Below are 25,853 nucleotides of genomic sequence, written 5' to 3' on the forward strand. Positions count from 1 at the left end.
CGAAACCATTAGGGTATTCAATTGCGTTGCAAAGTAAGTAAGTTTGCTAAACAAAAATTGTGAACGATCTTTGGTAATAGAAAGAAGAGGGACATGTGTCCCAACAATCGCGAACAAATTACCCTGCACGGAATTTGTTGTTGGAGCTGCTAACACTTGAACACTTTGCAACGCAATTGAATACCCTAAATGTTTTCTCTGCTGCGGATCGTGTACCTAAAAAAGTAATGTTTCAATCATCATGATGCTTTTATAAAAATGTGAAATTTTTACATTTACATATTTTGTTTAAAAGAAAAAAAACAAAAAAAATATTACAAAAAGTGATTTTTAACTTTAAATGAGTGTCAAAACAAGAATTTTTGAGATACTTTCAGTAAGTTAGGTTCAGAAAGTTTCTACATTATTTCTAACAAAATAAACGCGGTTTCATAAAAATAAAAAATAAAGATGGACAGGTGGGACTCCGCTGCCTTTCACTTATTCCTGGGGATCCTTCCTTCCGGATTGCCCCTGTCAATAAGACCGAGTAGGACTCTATCCTTGGTGATCTCTGCGAAGGAGACCGAAGGCTGGGCCTTAAATATTTTCGCCGAAGGTCCGGGTAACTCAAAGGACAGCTGACTCTTCGTTTGAGCACCCTCCTGTGTGGTCTTATTCTGCCCATAGTTGGGAAGTACCATCCTTGCCCACTCAACCTTCTTCTGCCATTCTGGCGAAGGCCTGGCCATGTTACTTCTGGCCTGAGAGCGCTGGAGAGTCTGGGCGGCAGTCCGTCTTTCCGCGTATGTGTTTTTGCTACCACCATTGCCTTTGGTGCTGTTGCTCCTGAGGCGGACGTATCGCCAGCCGGCTTTGTGCCACCCAACACCCCCAATTTGGGATGCGGTCCTTTCCGGGCTGTGCTGGTGCTTGAGCTGGAGCCAGTGCTCAGCATTTCTGTAGGTTTTTTAAGAGTTCCCGTCTCTGTGTTAGTGTTAGATCCCACGAGTTGCGGAGAAGGGGAAGGTCCACCCGGGCAGAGAGTTAGAACAGTAGTTAGGCAGGGGGTCGCCATATCCCTGAGCTCACCGTTCAAGACTGGGCTAGTTTTTGATCCGGGCCCCCAACCAGGCTGACTCTTGGCACGGTCCGAATTTCACGTAGTCCGACCCGGAGTAAGATGTCGTTTGGGAGAGGAGGGGGTTGGTAGCGCGTAGGGTTTTGGGTTTGTGTAGAACAACTATTTAGATGCGGCTGAACAACTCGCATCGTCGGTACTGCGTCGATGCAAGATACCCGCTGGTTGTCCGGGGCTGATTATTTGCTGGGGCTTTCGTCCACGATTCCGTGATTGACTTCTGCCACCGGTTTATTCACAGCTGACCTCCGGAAGTAGAGTTCGTTCTCTATCCGCATCCTACGACCCGCTCGGTTGCCCCAGCTAGGCGGCCTCGGGACCATCTCACAAGTTTTTCAGGCCGAGTAAATATTGGTATTTTATTTTACTTTTCAGAAAAATATCATAGTAGCGGTTAAATATTGATAAATTTTTAATTGATTACAGGACTACAAACATTTTTATTTTGGAAAGTCCCTTGCAGAGTTTATAATAATTTCAGTCAGAAGTTTGCAACAGTGAAGGAGACGTTTCGAACACATAAAGTATGTACATTTTTGGTCACCACCGATATCCGAGTCCATCTAGCCATGTCCGTCTGTCCGTTTCTATCGGGGGTGTCACAGATATTATTTCCAACCGAAATCCGTTCAACGGATGGTGGTTGGATCTCAGTGGGAAGACCCTATTAAACGCCTATCTGGACATTGCACTATGGGTCATTTGACCACCTTGGTTGGCCAAAACCCATTTTTTAAAAGTCGTTAAAACAAAAAATGTTGTTTGATGATGTGTTAACAGAAGACCATTTAACAATGTTACGTTTACAGAAATCCGACAGAGGTCGCCTCTGTTAGGTTAGAAGCTGTTAAATCAGCTGTTCGAAATTCAATTATCGGGCTGCTTTATTTCGACTTTTTGCTTGCAGATTTAAAGTGCTTAAATTTGAGTTTTTAAGCAATCTAAGTAAACTTTTTGGAGTGGATTTAAAGGATTATGCTATGTACTAAGTAGTTGTGTGGTTAGACGACAAAAATCAGACGGTTTTTTCTTATAATTGAGTGTTAAGGGGAGTGGTCTAACAAGTACATTTTCGTAAGAAAACAAAATTTTAAATGGAGCAACAAAGTGAGTCCAGCGGAGTCCACTTGTGGAACCTATTGGGATTTGTAGATTATTTAATTGTTGTTAAAATGTATATGGACAAAATCGCCACTTATTTCCACTTTTTCTGTAATTTAATTTTTTAGACCATAACCTCAAATTTCACACTTTCCTATCGTTTGCAATGGGGGCTAGGGAAGTAAGGACTTTTCTGGCCTTAAATTATTATCAAAATAGAGTAGAAATACTTAGCTTTGTAAGTGTAACTTAAGTGGACTTTAGCGACTTTAAAACGAAAGTTGCGCTACAACTTGAACAAAAATTCGCACAAATGTAGAGTAAATTCTTTCCTTTGCACTTCTTTTTGAGAACTGTACGATATAGTCGTCCAATTTGTACGAAACTTTTAATTTTGTTTTAAAAACTGACATAATTGCTATTTCTATAGTTATGTGCATTTATCTCCAAAAACAGCAAAGTTAATTTGATCGTTTCTATGGAAGCTATATGATATAGTTGTCCGATCCGTATGATTCTCATATAGAAAATGCGTAGGGATAAATAATGGCGACTGGTACAGTTTCAAGTCAATATCTTTTGAATTGACCGAGTTATTAATTTCGGCCAAGAAGAGTGGTCAAATGCCCCATAGTACATCGTAATGAGTAATACACCAATCGAAAGGTATCGCAAAAACTTAAAGGATTGCAAAATAGAGGTGCAGAAACATCGAAGCATCGATTTTTTTTTTCCAATTCTTCAAAACATCTATGTTTTTTTTGGCCAACACTGTTCAAAGAAAAATGAACGTTAAACGGGTGTAATTTGTTACATTTTTATACCCTTGCAGAGGAACAAATTATTTCAATCAGATGCTTGCAACGCAGTGAAGGAGACGTTTCTGACCCCATAAAGAATATATATTCATGATCAGCATCACTAGGCCTGTCTAGGTCTGTCCGTCCGTTTCTTAGCAAACTACTTTCTCAGTTTTCGAGCTCAATCAGAATGAATCTTTTACAAAAGTCTTTTATCTATTGCAGGTCGTCGGAACCGTCCGGATCGGACAACTTTATCTTCGGAAAAAAACGTAAAGTCAGGTATCTTTGCTGTTTTTTTTTGTCTTACTTTCTACTCTTGGAAATATTATTTTTAACTATTTCTGAATTTTAAATTAAATTTAAAAAAAAATCGGATCTCCATATCATATAGATACCATAGGAATTGTCGGACAATAAAATGGAAATTAATTGGAAAAAATTATATTTTCCTTGATTGAATGTAATAAAACATGCTTATTATGGACGCGTCGCGTTTGCATCCATTTACCGTTTAACGCGCCTAAATCCCATACAAAACTTGTATGGCGTGGGGTGAGGGAGGGAGGGTGGAAAATTGTCGCGTTACAGGGCTGGAAAGTGAAATTTGTGGTATTTTTAATCAGTATTAACCAGGCATGAAAATTTTTCTGGACCCGAAACTGATAAGAGGCTGATAAGAAGCGGGAAATATTAAAACCATTTATTGTCGATATATACATGAACTTTATTTCGTATCTGGCAATAGTTTAGTATTCCGAGGATGATCCAAGCGCAGTAGAAGTTCGTTTATACAATGGAATGGCACGGCTAGAAAGGATCGGAAGCGAAATATTGGTAGTTGCCCGCTTCATGATCTTGACGTTTGCTTCGCGTGCGCCATTCGTCTATTAAGGCGACCTCCTGGTCGCATTTGAGCAAAATCTGCTTTGACCATAGATGGCCATTCCATATTCAAATGACACACGTTGACAAGCTACTGCTGGAAAAGGGCTATCTCCCTCCTTCTTGCGCACGATGTCCTTGTAGGCGTTTCAGCCCCGTCTCAGATTCTGTTCAGTAACGTGCCGCTGCAGAAGCTGCAGCTACTGCTGTCGCGGGTCGTGTCAAAGAATTATTTAAATGACTGTTCGGATCTATATATATGAACGCCTTCTGCTGCAGATCCTTTTGCTTTCTGCCGTAATAAATGCTCAAGTAGCATAACGTGCGATGTTGTTATTGCTTTCATCATTGCAGCAATGTTTCCACGCTGTTCAAAAGCTGTTCTGCGATTACAATTACCAATAACAAAATATTTAAATCCATTGTTTACTTCAGCTCGCAAATGACAATAGGGGGATTCCCTAAACTGTTGAATTGCTGAATTGTTGAATTTTGGTAAGCTGTTAATCAGCTGTTCCATACAAACTCAACTTTCAGAAATTTCAGCAATTCAACAGCCCCGAGGCTGATGAAAATTTTGTTGAATTGCTGAAAAGCCAGAGTTGTCACCTTTTTTTAAAAGTCGTGGCAACTCTGTAACATTTTAGTATCACCAGTACGCATTATTTATTTTAAAATCAACTTAAAAAGCATATTTGTGGTTCTTTTTACCTCGGTAACACTTTTAGACAGTAACTAGCAATATTAAATCAAATTTTACATGCTTTAAGTTCCGTGAAACTTTTCAACAAATAACAGCTGTTTAAAAATTCAACAGGAACCATTTTGGGTCGTTCCCTTAATTGCTGAAATTTTTTGTTGAATTTTCAACAATTCAGCAATTCAACAGTTTAGGGAATCCCCCTAATATCAAAACAGCTGTTTTCAGACGCGTTTGCCAATGGAAACACCTCACGTCCGCCTATCGCGTTGCCAATCGAAAATACACAAAAATACCGAAAAAGCCGCATAGTGGAAAAATGCCTATAGATTGAGATATACGGGGGTGTCACAGAAATTATTTCCAACCGAAATCCGTTAAAGTTCTTACGTGCATCAATGCAAAATCCAACCGTCTTCGGTTGGAAGAGATTTCTGTGACACCCCTGATAGATATAGATTTTCTTAAACATTTAAAAATTTCGAGTTAAATTTTAAACACCAAAATTGGGAGGGCTATATTATATAGCAGCTATAGATAGGAAACAAAAATTAATGACAAAATAGTAATACATTGTTTTAAAATATACGCAAGTAAATCTAAATTTAATTAGGGTATTCAATTGCGTTGCAAACGTTGCAACGTTTCCATCGCGATGGAATCATCACAGCAGATTTTCATTTTGTCGTGTATATGTAGAGTCGCCTCCGTACACTCTCCTGGTGCGCTTCGTCACTACGTGGATTGCCACCCACAGTGATTCAGCTCTTGTATTCCACATTTCACTATTCCATTTTGGACGAATCCATTTAAATACAATGAGTCCATTTCATTCCAATTTGTACCTTATGTTAGTAACGCTATTTTGACGTATTTGACTTTGTAAAAGTGCCACGATAGCGCAGCTGAAATAGTCAATATTCACATAAACATATGTTATAAGTTACAAGTAAATATGATTGCATACATGTACAAAATTTGTTATTTCGGATTCTTTTATTTAACAGGAAATGGTATTTTGAATATTACCAATTTTAGAAGTACTTTTGTATAACTACCTTTACAGTCAAGCCACTTATGCAGACTAACATTTGAACACAATACAAGAAGTTTGAAGTAATAAAAGGTAACATTGTAATATACATGTGTTAATAGATCGAAGTTTTAGGGGAGCCACAGAACTTAAGTATTTGTTTATAAGAATTCCGCCCGTACTAATATATTCTTGTTATTATTTCATTATACGCGTTGCACATAGAGTAAAAGGGTACATGCATACATATGTATGTACATATGTACAATGTACATACAGTGAATTACATTAATACATATTTGGTTTTGCTTACCAACTTCAATTGTAAATAAAAGGTTTAAAACAAATGAAACAAACTATTAAATAATGCAGAAATAAAGCTTATTTTATTACTATTATTATTATGTTATTAATACATAAATATACTTTTTTTTTAATTTAAAGGAGAAACATGCATAAAACATGAAAAAAACCGTATATTAAGGCAACTTATATATTCGGTTTTTCCTTTTTGTAAAATATTTTGGCAATCTTCGGAATTTGTTTTTGCATAATCTGGACCAGTTTTACCAACCTAAAAAAATAATGGGCAAATTAAAGTCAAAAAGAAGTTAGCAAACTTTGTGATTTCTAGTAAAAAAAAATTTGAAACCAAATATTAATGTTGCCTTAATATTCGGTTATATTTTTGTTTATGCATGTTTTTCCTTTAAATTAAAAATATGTATATACATAAATAAAATAAGGTTTGTTTCTGAGCTGAAAGAAGCTGGGTTGACAAAAATGAAATTTTTGAAATTTGAATAGCGGAATCGTTTGCTCATCTTTTGCCCATGTTTGCCCACCAATTAATTTTTGTTTGCCCACGTCCAGTTTTCAAGATATAAAATTTCAAAAATTTTCGAAAGTTACAAATTTTTGGAATTCGATTTTTTGTTTGCCCACCTTTTAGAATTTTAAAAAAATTTATACTTCAAAAGTTATCTTAATTATAAGTTTTTCCTTAAGAAAAAATCGTTTGCCCACCCTATAAAACTGAATATTTTTGGAAAAAAACGTTTGCCCACCTCTTAAAACTAAAAAATATTGACTGCCCACCCTTTAAAAATACATTTTTATAAAAATTATCGTTTGCCCACCTCTTAAAACTAAAAAATATTCACTGCCCACCCCTTAAAACTAATTTTATATAAAAACCATCGTTTGCCCACCTCTTAAAACTAAAAAATATTGACTGCCCACCTCTTAAAATTTAATTTAAAAATGTTTTTAAACCGATTACCAGCTCAGAGAGGCTGGGTCGGGTAAAATTAAAATTTCGAATTTTTAATATGGGAATCGTTTGTCCACGCTTGACCACCTTTTAGTTTTTTTTGTCCACGTCCAGTTTCAAAAATATGGGATTTCAAAAATTTTCGAAAATCAAAAGGTTGAATTTTTCAAATAATTCAGAACAATTATGTTTTTAAAAAAAAAAAATGTTAAAACAAGAGCAACTACATTTTTTCTTTCGCGAATCATTTACGGATAAATAACTGCCAATTCCTATTAAAAAAGATTTTGGAAATTTTGCACTTTAGTTGATATCAACTTAGCAGAACATCTCATAATTTTAAAAATAATTGAGCGGCAAATTTTGTTCTTTCACGAATAATTTACGGAAAAATAACGGCAATTGTCGATAGAAAAAAATTGCATTTTCAAAAGTTGCATTGCTAACTTTATGCACATTGTATTTTCTAAAGTTTTGACTTTTTCAAAATTCTAAAGGGTGGACAATCGTGGACAAACGATAGACAAACAATTCCATACAAAAAAATTTGAAAAATTCAACCTTTTGATTTTCGAAAATTTTCGAAATCCCATATTTTTGAAACTGGACGTGGACAAAAAAAACTAAAAGGTGGTCAAGCGTGGACAAACGATTCCCATATTAAAAATTCGAAATTTTAATTTTACCCGACCCAGCCTCTCTGAGCTGGTAATCGGTTTAAAAACATTTTTAAATTAAATTTTAAGAGGTGGGCAGTCAATATTTTTTAGTTTTAAGAGGTGGGCAAACGATGGTTTTTATCGCGACGGGTCGATGAGCTGTGAAAATTGTCATCATCGTCTTTTTTAAAAATCAATTTTTTTTCTTTGGGTAACCTTAAACCTGAACTGATCTACTTGAAACCCATTTGACTTGGGTCGTTTGGGTTTGGGTATTTGGGTAAATGGGTAAAATTTTACCCAAACCCAAACGACCCGAAAATTTTGGGGTCGGGTTGGGTAGGTACATTTTTAAAAGAAAGCCTGACCTACTTGACCTGAAATTTCGTTTGGGTACCCAAATAACCCATTTTGTATACCCATGCAGGGCTCTAATTGGAATCTACTACGATTTTTTGCGGCTTTGCGGCGTTGTTCCTGGGAGGTCGATGATATACGCGGCATTTTTAATAATTTGTATCTGTTTTAGCGTTATAACGACGTTATAACGTTATAACGTTATAATTAGTATGTGCGTATCCAAACTGTATTTTAGGGTCAAGGAATCGTTAAAATTGTTTTAAACCGTTCCATTATACAACATCCTAAAATTAATAAATCACTATAGACGGGAGTCCATGTAGTGACGAAGCGCACCAGGAGAGTGTGCGAAGGCGACTACTATATATAGCCGCAGAATTGAAAATCTGCTGTGATGGTCCGATCACAATGAGTGATGCACCAATCGAAAGGTGAAAATTTCGAAATTTGGAGCTGTTGGGGCCGGTGGGGATAAATGCCCCTTTGCAATGTTTTAGTTGTTTTCCTATTGAAAATACCGGTCGAGGGGTCATATGATAAATTCCGACGCTCCGTTCAAAAGTTATAGTGGTGTTAAACAGCTCGATATAAAACTTTTAAAAACTTTATTTTAAACTTTTTTATTTTTTTTTCAAAAACGGCTCTAACGATTTTCTTGAAAACTTTAAACTATATAGCCCTTGATATTCCTTAAGTTTTGGTATATAACACATTATTGTAAAAACTCACGTTTAAAAGTTAGCAAGAAACAAAATATTTAATGACGAGTGTAATAATTTTTCGTCAAAAGTGTTGATATCAGAACTTTTGTATGTTGAAGGTGCGATCACCACTAGTTTTTTACTTCGTTAAGAGGTGTTTTTATTTGATAATATTAAAATAAGTGTTATCCTTACCTTTTGCCCATTTTTGCCCCCTAAAAAAATTTGTTTAGCTTTCTGGCTTTTTTTTCATAGACTTAAGGTGGAGGATAATAACAATTTTTCTTTAATAACTATCGTATTCCATTTTATATTTGTTTTCTAAATAAATATTAGTTTACAACTCCACGGCGGACAGATCGGACGTCGTACGCTTTAATTTGAAAGCATTCCCCTGAAGATCTCCTCCGGAGATCGAAATATATTGGGAAAAGAAAGCAAACAATAAAGCACCCAGACCTTGACCCAGCCAAACAAATTGTTTGATTACATCAAAAAGGTCGCCAAACAATATCAAAATATGTTTTCCATTAATAAAAAAAAATTTTCTGAACATTTTTAGGGAGTTGACCATAGTGGGGAGGTCTTTGGTGGGTGGCTGTGGGTGGTGTTTTTACAGCCGTAACGTTTTTTTTTCAAAAATGAAAAAAGCCGGAATTCTATTTGGGCATAAGAAGTGTAATTTATAATTGTACCTTTCCTTAAAACGAGAGTTTATGCCCATAAAAAGGAAATTTCATACCCTCGCAGAGGGTATTATAATTTCAGTCAGAAGTTTGCAACGCAGTAAAGGAGACGTTTCCGACCACAAAAAGTATATATATTATTGATCAGCACCAATAGCCGAGCCCACCTAGCCATGTCCGTCTGTCCATTTCTATGCGAACTAAACTTCCAGTTTTAAAGCTATCGCAATGAAACTTTTCCAAAAATCTTCTTTCTATTGCAGGTAGCACATATGTCAAAGAAAGCCGGATCGGTTCACTATATCTTAAGGCTCCCATATGAATAAATAAACTAATTTAAGAAAATTCATTGTAACTTTGTAACGGAAGAAGCCGTTTTGATTTTTGACAACTTAAGAACAACATTTTGAATAGGCTATAAAATATCTGGAATAATATCTGGCGCTCGGCTGAAACAAACTTGGGCTGCGTAGGAAGCCCAAGAAAGGTGTGGGTAATCCCAACTTTCTAGCTTTTATAGTTTCCGAGACCTCTGCGTTCATCCGGACAGACGGACAGACAGACAGACAGACAGTCGGACATGACTAGATCGATTCGGCTAGTGATCCTGATCCAGAATATAATGCCTTCTTTTAGTTGTTACATAATGTTGAACTAATAAGCTTTTTTTATTAGTTAATGCAAACGAAAATAAGAAAATTTGGGTTGGTTTAACAATTTATTAAAGCAGGCGAGACGAGAATGCGTTTTATGCCGAGATCAGAATTCATACTGGGTTTACGAAGGGTCAGCCAGCCGAATGCTGGGCCCAAAAATGCAAGTATAGAACAAATGAGAGAGGTAGATAGAGAGAGATGCCTTTCGCGATGCAATTAATACAGGAGTACGGGTTTACAAGTTAATTAATTATAATTCGCCGCAGCGGCTGCGTGATCCGACTTACTCCCCCCGTTGGAAGCCTGGTTTTCAACATCATCCTTAAGAGGCAGCAGACATAGCTTGTTTACTGCTCGCATTGTCACTCCTGACGCTGTCTTCAGAACGGCAACTCAAGCAACGCCATCTCCACCGAACAGCAGCTCAATCACTCTGGCGAGGGGCCACTTCAAGGAGGCAAGTTTTCGTCCTTGACCAGAACTCAGTCATTGACAACCAGGCCCGGTTTTGGGGTGAGCCACTTGGAGCGCTGCTGCAGAAATGTTAAGTATTCTTCCTTCCATCGGGACCAAAAGATCTGCTGCAAGTAGGCCACGCGTTGCCATCCATCCAAGCGATTAAAGTTAAGACTGGCTCGACGAAAGATGACCAGATCCAGATCAGCGGGGTCGAGAATTAACAACCGCCGAAATGTGACACACCAGGGTCCGCAACTTCTCAAAGGCTAAAACAGCTGTGCCAACAACGCGGTAAAAATGATGCTTAGCGATCTTCACAGCCGCCTTCCAAAGACCGCCAAAGTGTGGCGACCTAGGAGGAATGAAACACCAATCAATAGCCTCCGCCAGGCAAAAGTCCTGATGATCATTGCTGAGGAATAGGCGCCTTAGTTCGAGCAATTCATTGCGAGCGCCGACGAAGTTTGTTGCATTATCAGACCAAATCTGCCGTGGCTTTCTTCTAGTGCATATAAATCGTTTATGACCATGTAAGGGTTGTTTTTTTTAGAGGTATTAACTTTAAGTTGCAATAAAACAACGATGGATTATTCGATTGACATGAATTTTTTTTATTCGAAAGATAATCTTGTGGCATTACATTTTATATATGATTTCTGGCATATGACCGCCACGGCTGGCTCGGATGTTGTCCAATCTGGACATGACTTTTCCCAACATTTGCGGCAATAACACGGCGAATGTTGTGACTTTACATAGCCCCACAGAAAGTAGTCCAGCGGTGTTAAATCACAAGATCTTGGAGGCCAATTTACTTAACAATTTACTTTAATAGGCGGTCACCAAACGTGTCTTTCAAAAAATCGATTGTGGCACGAGCTGTGTGACATGTTGCGCCGTCTTGTTGGAACCAGAGCTCCTGGACATCATGGCTGTTCAATTCAGGAATGGCTCTATACCGATCACCATTGACTGTAACGTTCTGGCCATCATCGTTTTTAAAGCCCATAAAGCCAAACAGTCAGTTTTTCTGGATGTAACGGTGTTTCGACATACACTTGAGGATTAGCTTCACTCCAAATGCGGCAGTTTTGTTTGTTGACTTAGCCATTCAACCAGAAGTGCGCTTCATCGCTAAACAAAATTCATAAAATCGGAAACAACGAACAACGCACTGAACCATTACTTTCGAAATAAAATTGCACTATTTGCAAGCGATGTTCAGGCGTGAGTCTATTCATGATGAATTGCCAAACCAAACTGAGAATAAATCACTTGACAGCTGTTAAATCGGTCGCCATCTTGAACAGTGATGCCAACTTAAAGTTGTATACCTCTAAAAAAAACAACCTTTAAAAATTACACTGTATAGAGATCCTTAGTCAACTCCATATGAATAGCTTTTGTGGCGAAACAAATGAAGACACAAAGGTAGCATTGACTTGTAGAGAAAAGGTCCGCAAAAGTCAATGCCGGTGTCTTCGGATGCATGAGATCCATCGAGTCGTTCCTTTGGAAGATCCATCATCATATGCTCCACTAGTCGAGGCTTCATTCGATAGCATCAATAGTGTGCAGATTGCTTTCGTGAATGTGAGTAATAATGGCAGCAGTGACCGAATGACTCCGTGGTAAGATAATTGGATGGCGCCCATTAAAATCCAGCGAAGAATTCTTTAGCCGGCCACCCAATCTAAGAAGCCCAAATTGATCAACGAATGGCGAAAGAGATGCGATCGAGCTGGATGGGTGCACCAATCCCTTAGACTGCAACGATTTGATGTCGTCCCATAAATGTGAGCGCTGGACCAGACAAAGCAACGCCGAGTACCGCCTTGAAGATCAGACACCGTGAGCGTAGGGCGACGGATGCGATTACTAAACTTGTAGACGTATCCGAAAACTTTAAAGGGCAGCAAAGGTATTGGCAAATTTTGAACTATCCACTATGTCTTCGTATGGAGATTTTACTAGTAGAATCTTTCGGCGAACCTCAAGCGTTGGCCTTTCAGCAATGATTGGGGCCGGCCAGTCAGCTTTGGGGCCACAAAGGAATTTTGGTCCATGTGCCCACAAAGGAGACTCGTTAAGCTCAGCTTGAAAAGCAACTCGGGAGAGAATGTCAGCTAGATTTAAAGAATTTGGAACATATCGCCACTCTACTAACTCAGATAGCTCTTGAATGGCAGCTACTCGGTTCGCTACAAAAATGTTGAACCTGAAGGGCTCGTCTCGGATCCATAAAAGCGCAACAGCAGAGTCGTTCCAGCAGTATAACTTTTCCGCAAATGCCTTAGTAGAGGTGCAGAAACATCGATGGAAACATCGATGTTTTTTTGGACCATCGATGTTTTCAAATTATTATAATTATTCTTATTCCAGCAATGTTAAAAAAAAATGAAGCCTTACAAGGAGCTTGCAAAAAATTTTTTTTGTATCTGAACCTCTTTACCTTAGTCCCAGCCACTTCTGCAATGAGCCTAGCCAGGAGTTCAGCCCCACAAAGTTCCAGCTTAGGCACTTGACTTTGAGCAAAGCAATTGATATCGGCCTTGCAAGCGATGTAGACACCATATGCCTATGGTGGCATCACAAAATCCATGAATCTCAATCTCAGAGTTTGGATAAAGAACCAGCCGAGGAAATGACGCATTCCTAATCTGCCCAAAAACTCGTGCATATAGCACTCCATTCCGTATTCTGTGACTCCGGGAGGCTTTTATCTCAAGATAACTTGCACAGTTGTTGAAGGAAAATTTTCGATTTTGTGATCACCGGTCCAACCAACCCGAGGGGATCGTAAAATCGCGCTATTGCAGACAGGACAGAAACGATACCTATCGGGGGTGTCACAGAAATTATTTTCAACCGAAATCCCTCCACAAAATGCATTGCAAATAGCTGTCCTCAGTCTAAACGCTAACACAACGGTACATTTTGCAAATGTCTTCTGTGATTGCTACCGGATGTAAACGAAACCGAAGAAGAATCTGGAACAGCTTATGTTGAATTGCATGGCCTGCCATAAGAACATCGTTGAGATAATACCCTGAGGAACTGGTCGCCGTTCCATCAAAAACTACGCGGAGCTTTGTGCTAGAGCTATCTTTCTTTATGACGCAATGATGAAGCAAGAAGTATAGGCACAATCCGCTGTCAGAGGCAGACACTGATGTCCTAGATCGATGAATGCTCCATATTGAGCCTTCAAGGCTGGCTGACGATTTAGCTTTCTCTCTAGGGACAAGAATCTTCGATAAGCTTGCTGGTAGACAGAATAACAGAACAGAATAATCCCCAGCTGGCAAACGAAATGTCTTACGAAATGTGCTTCACAGTCCAATTCTTCCTTAGTAGCGCGTATGATTGTCTCGGCGCAGCTTTCCACTTCCCAAAATCGTCGAAGAAGGTCATCTTACCGATCGAAACTATTCTCCCTACTAGCGAGGGGTAACTCTTGAGACGATCCATGTGGGAGCTTAATTTGGCCAACGCATAACATCTCGTAAAAAAGGCTGGCTCCGATTAAAAGGTCCACCCGCTGGGGAGTATAAAACCTGGGGTCCGCTAACTGAATATTTTTAGGTATTTTCCAATTGCCGATGTCGACATTGTTCTGAGCAATCACCGCGGTAAATTTAACTGACTATTCGGAAGTTCGGGACTGAACCGTAATATTAACCATCCGTCACAAAACTGAAATCTCATATTCCAGTTACAGATGCTGAAGATTTTATCTTCTTAACTTGAAGCTGGCTTGTGAATCGGGTCGTTATTAGATGCAGTTGGGAGCAAGACTGGAGTAGAACTCGACAGGGAACGAAAACTCCGGAGCGGTTTTTTAATAAAACGATTGCCGTTGCTAAGAGCACAATATCATTACTAAAATCCTGTGCAACCAGAGCAGTCGAGGTGGAAGGCAGTTTAGATGGTGAGGCAGAAGGAATTGCTTCTTGAAGGTGTGCTCCTTCTTGTGAAGAAAGGGAAGTTCAGTTTCCCAGGGTGACAATTTAATTAAGACAATTTATGCAAAGACCGAGCCGTTTTACTTCTTAAAGCCTATTCGTAGGAGACAGGGCTTCAAAATTATGGCAATAAGAAATGGAGTGACTCGCATCATTACAGAATATACAGATCCAAGTGTTAGAATTCGAGGCAACAAATGCTGATCTATGCATATTGGGTATTCTCTTACTTCCCACCTGAATGCCCGGCGTATAGTTTGCCATGGCAAAATCCATCGTCTCCAACGTCCTGCACCGCTGCTCCAGAAATGATTCAATTGACTCCCATGTAGGAATTAAGTTGACGAAGGCAGGGTCCTCTAAACGCTCTTCCAACTTGGCTTGACTTGCCGGATCCAATTTTTGTAACAGGATTTGGACGATGTGCATCCTGCAATTTGTTACGTCGTGTTGAGCGTTGAATTTATCCGACAGCACCCGAAGTGTCGAGACGGAACCACTCTGCACCGCCTTTATTCCCAGGATCTTAGTAATGTGTGCCTGAAAAACCAAACGACGATTACAAAGGCCGACAAAATGTGACATGGGTCGATGTCCAGGCCTGCCACCATTTTATTTCGAAAAATTTGGCTTTTCTAAGCATAAGTTGCCACTAGGCCTATAGTCCATCAGCTCTGGTATTTGCGGTATCTTTAATTTAAGAAAATCACTAATTTTCTTCGTCTTTTGGGATATATCTTCAAGAGTGGTCAACCAATTTCGGTAATCTTTTCGGAATTAAATAGTTACACGTCTCTTTTATACGGTCGTTTTGGAAAATTAAATCTAACTGAACCACGCGAGATGGTGGGCGCATTCAAAATTTCAAAGTCACAGCAAAGTTTAAAAATCTTCATATGTGAACAGCGTTTAAAAATTAAATACAAATATTTTCTTCTACGATGCATTTTTGATCCAAAGACACCTTATGTCCTTAATTTTTAGGACACCCATCAGGTTTTTGTGAATTGTTTTGGAATTTTTAAAATTGTTTTTCTTCCTATCTTCACAGTGACGATTCACAAACAGTGCCCAAACCTGTCACAATTTTGAATAACATATTTCTAAACGATCTAAGTAGTTTTGCTTTGAATATAAGCACATGAGCGTAGCCTACTAATCTTTGGGGGCTGAAATGCCTGAAGTGTAATCCCCCTGCAGCTTTTAACTTACGCCCATGTATAAATATTTTTAAAGCAAGGGTCACTTGTGCTCAAAAATAGTTATGCGTTACGTAAAATAGTGACAGGTTCGGGCACTGTTTGTGAATCGTCACTGTGAAGGAAGGAAGAAAAACAAAAACCTGATGAGTGTCCTAAAAATTAAGGCCATAAGGTGTCTTTGGATCAAAAATGCATCGTAGAAGAAAATATTTTTATTTAATTTTTAAACGCTGTTCACAAATGAAGATTTTTAAACTTTGCTGTGACTTTGAAATTTTGAATGCGCCCACCTCCTCTTGTGGTTGAGTTAGATTGAATTTTCCAAAACGACCGTATAAAAGAGACATGCAACTATTTAATTCCGAAAAGATTACCAAAATTGGTTGACCACTCTTGAAGATATATCCCAAAAGACGAAGAAAATTTGTGATTTTCTTAAATTAAAGATACCGCAAATACCAGAGCTGATGGTCTATAGGCGTAGTGGCAACTTATGCTTAGAAAAGCCAAATTTATCGAAATAAAATGGTGGCAGGCCTGGACACCGACCCATGTTACATTTTGTCGGCCTGTGTTATCAAATCTATTTTGCAGCAAATCCAAAGCAATTTCGTAGTTGCCATCCGAAAATTCCAGCGAGCGAATAGTTTCCAATCGTAGTTGTTGCAGCTGCAGATGCTGCAGCTTTTCTACGTTGGTGAGATCAGGATGACTATCTATGATAGTTGTAAACATAAAATAAAAATCAGACCAATTTGCATAACATCCAGCGAATTTTGAAAGCTCAAGTGGAGGCAGTAATGTTGCCCTATGTCGAGGCTGACGCTGCTGGAGGCCGAAAGCTCCAGGAGTGATGCCGTCAGCAAGAGTTGAGTGCGAAGGAAGCTGTCAAAAGTACGAGAATGTCATCGAAATTTTCACTCAAATCACTTTTGATTTCCTCGAAATCCAATTCTTCGAGCTCACCGAGAACCTTTTTAAATGTTCCTTGAAGCTCATCAATCAGCTCCAACCTCACGTGGAGCCCGGATTCGTCGCATGAAGTTAACGACGCAATTGATAGGGAATCCATTAAGCGCTCCTTTCTATTAAATAAAGCAGTTACCTTGCGCAATTAAAACAACAAACTCCAACAATTCCCGTAGGCATGGCTACAACAACATCAACAACAACAGCATGAGCGCAAAGCAAACGAGGAAATAACGGCCCGTTATTTGTCTATGTACGGCTTTTGTGCACATTTCCGCAAACACAACTGCTATTTATTTATAGCGCTCACTGCATTCAAGGCTTCATTTTTGCGACAAATGATTTCTTACTCCGCCAATGCACCGCAGCCGCAACAACGAAAAGTCAATAAATAGACTTATGTATGTGCTTTGCACTTAATATTGTTCGTGTATGAATCACGTCGGGGTCGCCAATGTTGAACTAATAAGCTTTTTTATTAGTTAATGCAAACGAAAATACGAAAATTTGGGTTGGTTTATGCTTGTTAAGAATTTATTATCGAAAGAGTACAGCAGGCAGACGAAAATGCGTTTTACGCCGAAATCAGAATTCGTACTGAGTTTACGAAGGGTCAGCCAGCCGAGTGCTGGGCCCAAAAATGCAAGTATACAACAAATGAGAGAGATAGATAGAGATATAAGAGTACGGATTTACAAGTTAACTAGCTGCTGCGGCTGCGTGACCCGGATACATACTTTTGCACTCTAGTAAAGGGTATAAAAATTAGGATGTTGAATGAATAATTGGAATTGATAATAATGGATTTATGAAGTGAATAAATATGATATACAGTTATGAGACTATGAAGAATATCTCGATACGTTCCACAAGGAATCACTCTATCACTCTGGACGATACAGGACATACAGGAAAAAATGAAAATCTGCTATGTTGGTCCGATCGTAATGAGTAATTCACCAATCGACAGTAATCGCCAAAACTTAAAGGTATTCATAATAAGACTTTATGAAAATCAATTGGCTTTAGAGAGAGAGAGCGGTGAAAGTTGAATAGTGAAACTGTAGAAATTTGGAGCTGTTGGAACCGGTGGGGACAAATGGCCCCTCGTTTTACTCTAATTGTGTTCCTATTAAAAATACGCATCGCATGTGGTGTCATATGTTAAAATCCGATGTTCCTTTCAAAAGTTATACCCAATTTTTGGGAAATTTTAGATAGCGTATTTAAGTACGCGTGTAATCATGTTTCGACACAAACTTTGAAATCAAAACTTTTGTATGTTGAAGGTGCGATCGTCACTAGTTATTTACCTTGTTAAGAGGTGTTTTTATTTCATAGTAAACAATAAATAACAGCAAAAATTAAGAGATTTTGTTCAGTTTTTGGGAACGTTTATCTTCTGCACGTTATCTTCCACCGTTTGTACCTTCTTCTTGTTACATACATACTTTTGCACGAATACAATAAACATACAGTGAATGTTATAATATTCATATTCGTTTTTTTTTTCAACTTTAAACGCAAATAAAAGGTTGGAAACTAACAAAACAAAAATTCTAATCATGCAGAAACAAAGCTCAAAGAAGCTGGGTTGACAAAAATGAAATTTTTGAAATTTGAATAGCGGAGTCGTTTGCCCATCTTTTGCCCATGTTTGCCCACCAATTAGTTTTTTTTGCCCACGTCCAGTTTTCGAGATATAAAATTTCAAAAATTTTCGAAAGTCACAAATTTTTGGAATTCGATTTTTTTTTTAATCGTAAGAGAATCGTTTGCCCACGTTTGCCCACCTTTTAGAATTTTAAAAAAATTTATACTTCAAAAGTTATCTTAATTATAAGTTTTTCCTTAAGAAAAAATCGTTTGCCCACCCTATAAAACTAAATATTAATGAAAATAATCGTTTGCCCACCTCTTAAAACTAAAAAATATTGACTGCCCACCCTTTAAAAATACATTTTTATAAAAATTATCGTTTGCCCACCTCTTAAAACTAAAAAATATTCACTGCCCACCCCTTAAAACTAATTTTATATAAAAACCATCGTTTGCCCACCTCTTAAAACTAAAAAATATAGACTGCCCACCTCTTAAAATTTAATTTAAAAATGTTTTTAAACCGATTACCAGCTCAGAGAGGCTGGGTCGGGTAAAATTAAAATTTCGAATTTTTAATATGGGAATCGTTTGTCCACGCTTGACCACCTTTTAGTTTTTTTTGTCCACGTCCAGTTTCAAAAATATGGGATTTCGAAAATTTTCGAAAATCAAAAGGTTGAATTTTTCAAATTTTTTTGTATGGAATTGTTTGTCTATCGTTTGTCCACGATTTTCCACCCTTTAGAATTTTGAAAAAGTCAAAACTTTAGAAAATACAATGTGCATAAAGTTAGCAATGCAACTTTTGAAAATGCAATTTTTTTCTATCGACAATTGCCGTTATTTTTCCGTAAATTATTCGTGAAAGAACAAAATTTGCCGCTCAATTATTTTTAAAATTATGAGATGTTCTGCTAAGTTGATATCAACTAAAGTGCAAAATTTCCAAAATCTTTTTTAATAGGAATTGGCAGTTATTTATCCGTAAATGATTCGCGAAAGAAAAAATGTAGTTGCTCTTGTTTTAACATTTTTTTTTTTTAAAAACATAATTGTTCTGAATTATTTGAAAAATTCAACCTTTTGATTTTCGAAAATTTTCGAAATCCCATATTTTTGAAACTGGACGTGGACAAAAAAAACTAAAAGGTGGTCAAACGTGGACAAACGATTCCCATATTAAAAATTCGAAATTTTAATTTTACCCGACCCAGCCTCTCTGAGCTGGTAATCGGTTTAAAAACATTTTTAAATTAAATTTTAAGAGGTGGGCAGTCAATATTTTTTAGTTTTAAGAGGTGGGCAAACGATGGCTTTTATATAAAATTAGTTTTAAGGGGTGGGCAGTCAATATTTTTTAGTTTTAAGGGGTGGGCAAACGATTATTTTCATTAATATTTAGTTTTAAGAGGTGTGCAGTGAATATTTTTTAGTTTTAAGAGGTGGGCAAACGATGGTTTTTATATAAAATTAGTTTTAAGGGGTGGGCAGTGAATATTTTTTAATTTTAAGAGGTGGGCAAACGATGGTTTTTATATAAAATTAGTTTTAAGGGGTGGGCAGTGAATATTTTTTAGTTTTAAGGGGTGGGCAAACGATTATTTTCATTAATATTTAGTTTTAAGGGGTGGGCAGTGAATATTTTTTAGTTTTAAGAGGTGGGCAAACGATGGTTTTTATATAAAATTAGTTTTAAGGGGTGGGCAGTGAATATTTTTTAGTTTTAAGAGGTGGGCAAACGATGGTTTTTATATAAAATTAGTTTTAAGGGGTGGGGAGTGAATATTTTTTAGTTTTAAGAGGTGGGAAAACGATAATTTTTATAAAAATGTATTTTTAAAGGGTGGGCAGTCAATAGTTTTTAGTTTTAAGATGTGGGCAAACGTTTTTTTCCAAAAATATTCAGTTTTATAGGGTGGGCATAATTAAGATAACTTTTGAAGTATAAATTTTTTTAAAATTCTAAAAGGTGGGCAAACGTGGGCAAACGATTCTCTTACGATTAAAAAAAAAAATCGAATTCCAAAAATTTGTAACTTTCGAAAATTTTCGAAAATTTTCGAAATTTTATATCTTGAAAACTGGACGTGGGCAAAAAAAACTAATTGGTGGGCAAACATGGGCAAAAGATGGGCAAACGATTCCGCTATTCAAATTTCAAAAATTTCATTTTTGTCAACCCAGCTTCTTTGAGCTCAAAATTTCGAATAAAATTTAACAAAACTCGGACGTCTATAGTATATAGCTCCCATAGGAAGGATCAAAAAAAATAATGATCTGCAAGGGTATATTTTATTTATTTATTGGGGGTTTATAGTTAACAATAAATCTGCTAACTTATATTAACATAACTATTTACTTAAATAAATATAACTTAAATAAGAGTTTAACAAAGCAGGGTTATTAGTACAGATTATTCGAAGACTCAAGAAAGGAGTAAATTTTAGCTGATAAACATTCAATCGAGTTTTCCAATGATATTTCAGTATACAATAAATTATAATTTGAACAAAGAACCCTAAAGGGCTCATGAACCGCAAAATTTGACCTACAAATTGGCAGGTGAATTGGGCGAAAAGTTCGAGTGAATCTCAAAGGGACAGCGATGTCAATGTAGCTCAGGAGACGCGGGGAATTTACCTCACCCAAAAGCAGTTTATGAAAAAAAATTACTCCACCGCACATTCTGCGATGTTTTAGAGATTGTAAATCAATTAATTTTAATCTCGATTCATAGGGTGGCAAGTGTCTATTCGGATCCCAGTTTAGCTGACGCAAAGCGAATAATAGAAACTGCTTTTGAACTGACTCAATTAGTTTTTGTTGTTCATTATATTGAGGGCTCCATACACTCGAGCAATATTCCAAAATAGGGCGAACCATGGAAACATACAAAGTTTTTGTTGTGTATGGATCGTCAAACTCCTTGGCCCAACGTTTTATGAAGGCTAAAACCCCCCTAGCTTTACCAATAGTAACGGAGATGTGGCTTTTGAAACATAATTTGCTGTCGAATAAAACACCTAGATCATTTACTTTGGAAATACGTTCCAAAATACAATTCCCGAGATAGTAAGGTTGAATATTAGCTGAAGTTCGATAAAAAGACATCGACTTGCATTTTGCATGGTTAAGATGTAACAAGTTAATGGAGCACCAAGACTGTAATTCATTTAGATCCGATTGTAGGCGGTGGTGAGAGATTTGGTCGGAGTATGAAAGGCAAATTTTTACATCATCAGCATACATTAAAGTAGTGGCGTAAGATATGACATTTGGAAGATCGTTTATAAAGAGTACAAACAGTAGTGGACCTAAGTGACTGCCTTGGGGGACACCAGAAAAAACATTTACAACAGAAGACAATTGATTATTAAAGAGAACGCGTTGAGTTCTATTTGAGAGATATGCCAAAATCCAGTTTAGTAAAATTGGTGGAAATCCAAGAAGAGACAGTTTGTGAAGGAGAAGGCTATGGTTTACTGAATCAAATGCCTTGCTGAAGTCCGTAAAAATAACAGCAGTTTGGCATTTTTTAAGGAAACTTCGATGAATGAGACAAGAGAATTCGAGGAGATTTGTAGTAGTTGACCGATGCTTAACAAAACCATGCTGAGCTGGAGAGATTATGGATGTACACATATGTTGAAGTTGGCAGGTGACCAACTGTTCGAAAAGCTTAGGTAAAGCAGAGAGTTTGGCAATACCGCGATAGTTTTCAACATCGGATCTTGAGCCTTTTTTATGCAGAGGAATGATGAAAGATTCACTCCAAATTCTCGGGAATTCAGAAAGAAGCAGAGATTGGTTGAATAAAAAAGTAATTGGCCAGGACAAAGTTTCGGCACAGTTTCTAAGGACACAGCTTGGTATCTTATCAGGACCCGGAGAAAACGATATCTCAAGAGACAAAAGGGCTTTCAGAACGTCTTTGACTTCAAAGTATGGTACATAGATATTATTAATGTGGGATAGAGGGTATGGATAAGGAGTCGAGGAGCTATAGGACTGTGGAGAGTAGGTTGACTGGAAAAATTTGGCAAAAAGATTAGATATGTTTAATGATGAGGATTCAGAAGAGCTTTTATAATGAAGAGATGAGGGATAACAGTTACACTTTCTTTTAGAATTCACAAAGGAATAAAAGTGTTTTGGATCCGAGCGAATGTTTTCTCTACATTGAGCAATGTAGCGAGCATAACTCTGATTAGCAGCCATAGTAAATTCAGAGCGAATCGATACGTACTTCGCCAGGTCTACGGAGAGGTTGGTTTTTAGATATTTTTTGTATAGCCTTGATTTTTTGTTTTTGAGGTAAGATAAGTGCTTATTAAACCATGGAGGCTTGGATGAGTCAATAACAGATACATCTGGGACGAAAATGTTGATCGACGAATGCAAGAACTCATAAAACGTTGACACTGCGGTCTCTAGATCATAACATGATTTTAATAATGACCAATCGATGGCACCCAAATGTTGGCTCAAACTGTAGAAATTTGCTCTGCGAAAACATTTGACTCGTGTGGCCGATGTACTACGAGTTTCAGCGTTAATCTCAACTTTCAACAACAAGGTTGGGTGGTAAGGATCTTCTGGTGTGGAGAAGGGTGAGCATCGGAGCACAATTGTAAGGGTCTCGTTATTAACAAAGATTAAATCTAGGAGCCTGTCTTTATTGTTCTCCACAAAGTTAATCTGACCCAAAGACAAATCAGATAGGCCGTCGATAAAATCATGTTGACTCTCAGTAAAAAGAAGATTGGAGTCCGGTGAAGTCACCCAAAGCAGGTTAGGCAAGTTAAAGTCACCCATTACAATGAAATGATCTTCATCGCCAGTTGCAGATGAAACTAAATCAATTGCAGAAAGGTGCATTAAGTACAGAGATTCATCCGATTTAGGTGGAATATAAGAGCAAGTTATGTAAATGTTACTACTATTTAAAGATATTTTGACTGCTATAAATTCAATGGAATGATCATTCTGAAAAGCAAAAAGCTCTGAAGACAGTGAATTGTGAACTGCAATTAAAACGCCTCCACCTAGGGTGGGGCGATCAACTCTATAAACAACAAAGTTATCAGCAAATATTTCTTGATCAGAGACGGAAGAATTAAGCCAAGTTTCAGTTAAAGCTATTACGTCGGCATCGGTGGAAAGACTGTTAACATACACCCTACTCAGTTTTCCCAGTAGACTTCGCACATTTTGGTAGAGTATTGACAAGTTATCTAGTTTTTTGAAGCAGCTGAACTGGAACCCCGAGTCTTGTCCTTTTGGAGATACTCGTGAACTAACGTATTCACTGGCCAAATTGTAGAATCAAGTGCTTTAGGGAACAAATGGTCTGTAAGAAGAATTTTAAATGAAGATATGTTACGCTTTTGCTTAAAATTAAATTTGTAGACAGAAATAGCGTTATCTGGAGCAAGAAGTTTATCGCAAAGGTAGATTTTCACATCCTCAGCAGTGGCTTCTGGGTTGAGTCTGGATACAAATATGGATTTTTGAATGACCCCACTTAGAGGGATGCCCGAGACTGCAGGAGTCCCCACGCTTTTTCTCTGGTCCGTTCGGCTTGGAACACCACTCAAAGGGATGTTAGAACGACCTGGAGCCAGCCGTCTTGGGCTAGGCAGATCGTTTATAGTAGAAACTGCACATGATGCAGAGACTGAGACACCAGGAACCAGCTGCAATCCAGGAGTGGCGAGGTTTTGTTCCGGTGGAATATTACCAGGGGATGCCGCAGCTAATGCAGAGTGCGACTGCATTGGTAAGTTGTCTGAAGATCCAGATGGAGTAGTATGAGCAGGTGGAAGAGACGGTGTAAGATTGGAGAGTGTTCCATGATGTTAGCACCAGTAGGAGTAGAGAGCATCGTGGTTGTCAGCCCGTTTGCAGGAAGTTGGAGATTATTTGGAATCTTCCTTTTCGGTGATTCACTTAGAATCTTAAGACCGAGAAACTGGGATTCCACTGCCAGGAACTTGTCATTCATAGAGGTGAGGAGTTTTCGAACCTCCATAAATCCGGTCCTAGTTTGCCTCATGAAGGTGCGCATTTCATCCGTCATCTCACGGCATGCCGTGCAAGACCAGGTGAAGCCGACTTTTTTGGAGATTAAATCCCCAATACGGCCATTGAAACCGGCTCCGAAGCTAGCTTCCTTTCCTGTTTACAGTAACATGATATATACCAAAATTCATGGAATCTCAAGGGCTATACAGTTTAAAGTTTTAGGAATAATCAAAAAAACAAGAGAGAACGCTACAGTCGGGTTGTTGCCCCGACTATCTAATACCCGACACTCGGCTAAAGGGAGTGCACGGGAGATGGATATATAAAATTTTTTTGATTGCGTATAACTTTTTATTGAATGGTCCGATTTCAAAAATGTCTTCTACATTTCGATAGGTATAAGTATACACAACAAAATTGCATTTATAGTTCTCGGAAATCTTTAAAAGGTTTGGGCGCCAGACACATTTTAAAATTGTTACTTTTGCACGAATACAATATACCCTTTTACTCTACGAGTGTTTTATAATAATAAAACAACCATTGTAACTTTGTAGAAAGTAGGCGTTTTGATTTTTGACAATGTAAATGTTAAATATTACATTTACACAAATTACCTATAGGAGGCGCTTAAAGCATTTTAATATACCTTTAAAACGATATACAGCACAAGTCTGTAGCTTCAGTAGTTTAGAAGTTACGGCCTTCCGTATTTTAGCTATTTATAGCTGCTTCCGGCTAAACTAGCGGGTTTTTCCAAAAGTGGTAGAACTAAAGTGGTAAGAACACACAGACAAACTGACAAACAGAATTAAATTTTCATTTTGACTAGGCCCCCGTAAATTTGTTTTCGGTATAACTTTTGAACGGAGCGTCCGATTTTCTGATATGACCTCATATTAAGCGCATTTTCAGTAGGAATACAACTAACGTAGTGCGAGGGGCCAATTATCCCCACCGGCCTCAACAGATCCAAATTTCTAAATTTTTACTTTTACACTTTCACCGCTCTCTCTCCCAAACCAATTGATTTTCTTGAGGTCTTGGCATGCAATTCTTTAAGGGGTTATATTTATTATTTTATGACAGTGAAGTTATTATTTATTAATAGTACATGTTTTTATCGAAACAACAAGCCTTTGTTCTTGAAAAAATATGAATAATTTACGAAGTTATGGCAATTCTTTCGGAACCCTTTTTTTTATAGCGGTTTGCGGTGACCACGATGGAAGTCCAGCAGGTCAACTTATATCAAAAAACCAAAAATTTTTAGTTAGTATAGTATTATTTCCAGTTCGTGAACGATTATTTTTAAGAATATTTGCTTTTTTCTGCATACAGTAACAATTTTTCCAAAAAGTTGATTTTTCGAGTTCTAAAAATTTTATTAAAAAATTCTGATCTGCGAAATTAAAATTGGAGCATAAAAACTGAATCGTTCACGAACTCGGCACAATCATTACGAATAATTTAAAACAAAATTGAAGAAGATCGATCGAATAGTTCTTGCGCAATCGTGGTCACAGCGAAAGCACTTTTGGAAAAACACGACTTTGAGATAATCGCATTCAAAGTTTTACGTTGACGTTGCAACTATTGAAGTCGAGCGCGTCAAAACGCTGTTTTCCTATCGAACTATTATTCGGATCTGTATGAAA

At 37.7% G+C, this 25,853-nt stretch overlaps 1 protein-coding gene across 8 annotated transcripts in view; it reads left to right on the top strand.

Annotated features, from left to right (window-relative positions):
• The first annotated feature begins 5,453 nt into the window (after nt 1-5,453).
• Nucleotides 5,454-25,853, top strand: part of MFS17 (Major Facilitator Superfamily Transporter 17) — a 327,725-nt gene continuing 307,325 nt past the window's right edge. For all 8 annotated transcript variants that reach the window (XR_011417823.1, XR_011417822.1, XM_070212619.1 and 5 more), the window contains exons 1-2: nt 5,454-5,555; nt 5,614-5,732. The gene's annotated coding sequence lies outside the window, so the exon portion shown is untranslated. The remainder of the gene's footprint in view (nt 5,556-5,613; nt 5,733-25,853) is intronic.

Source organism: Drosophila takahashii, chromosome 2R, assembly GCF_030179915.1.
Source record: "Drosophila takahashii strain IR98-3 E-12201 chromosome 2R, DtakHiC1v2, whole genome shotgun sequence".
Lineage (NCBI taxonomy): Eukaryota > Metazoa > Arthropoda > Insecta > Diptera > Drosophilidae > Drosophila > Drosophila takahashii.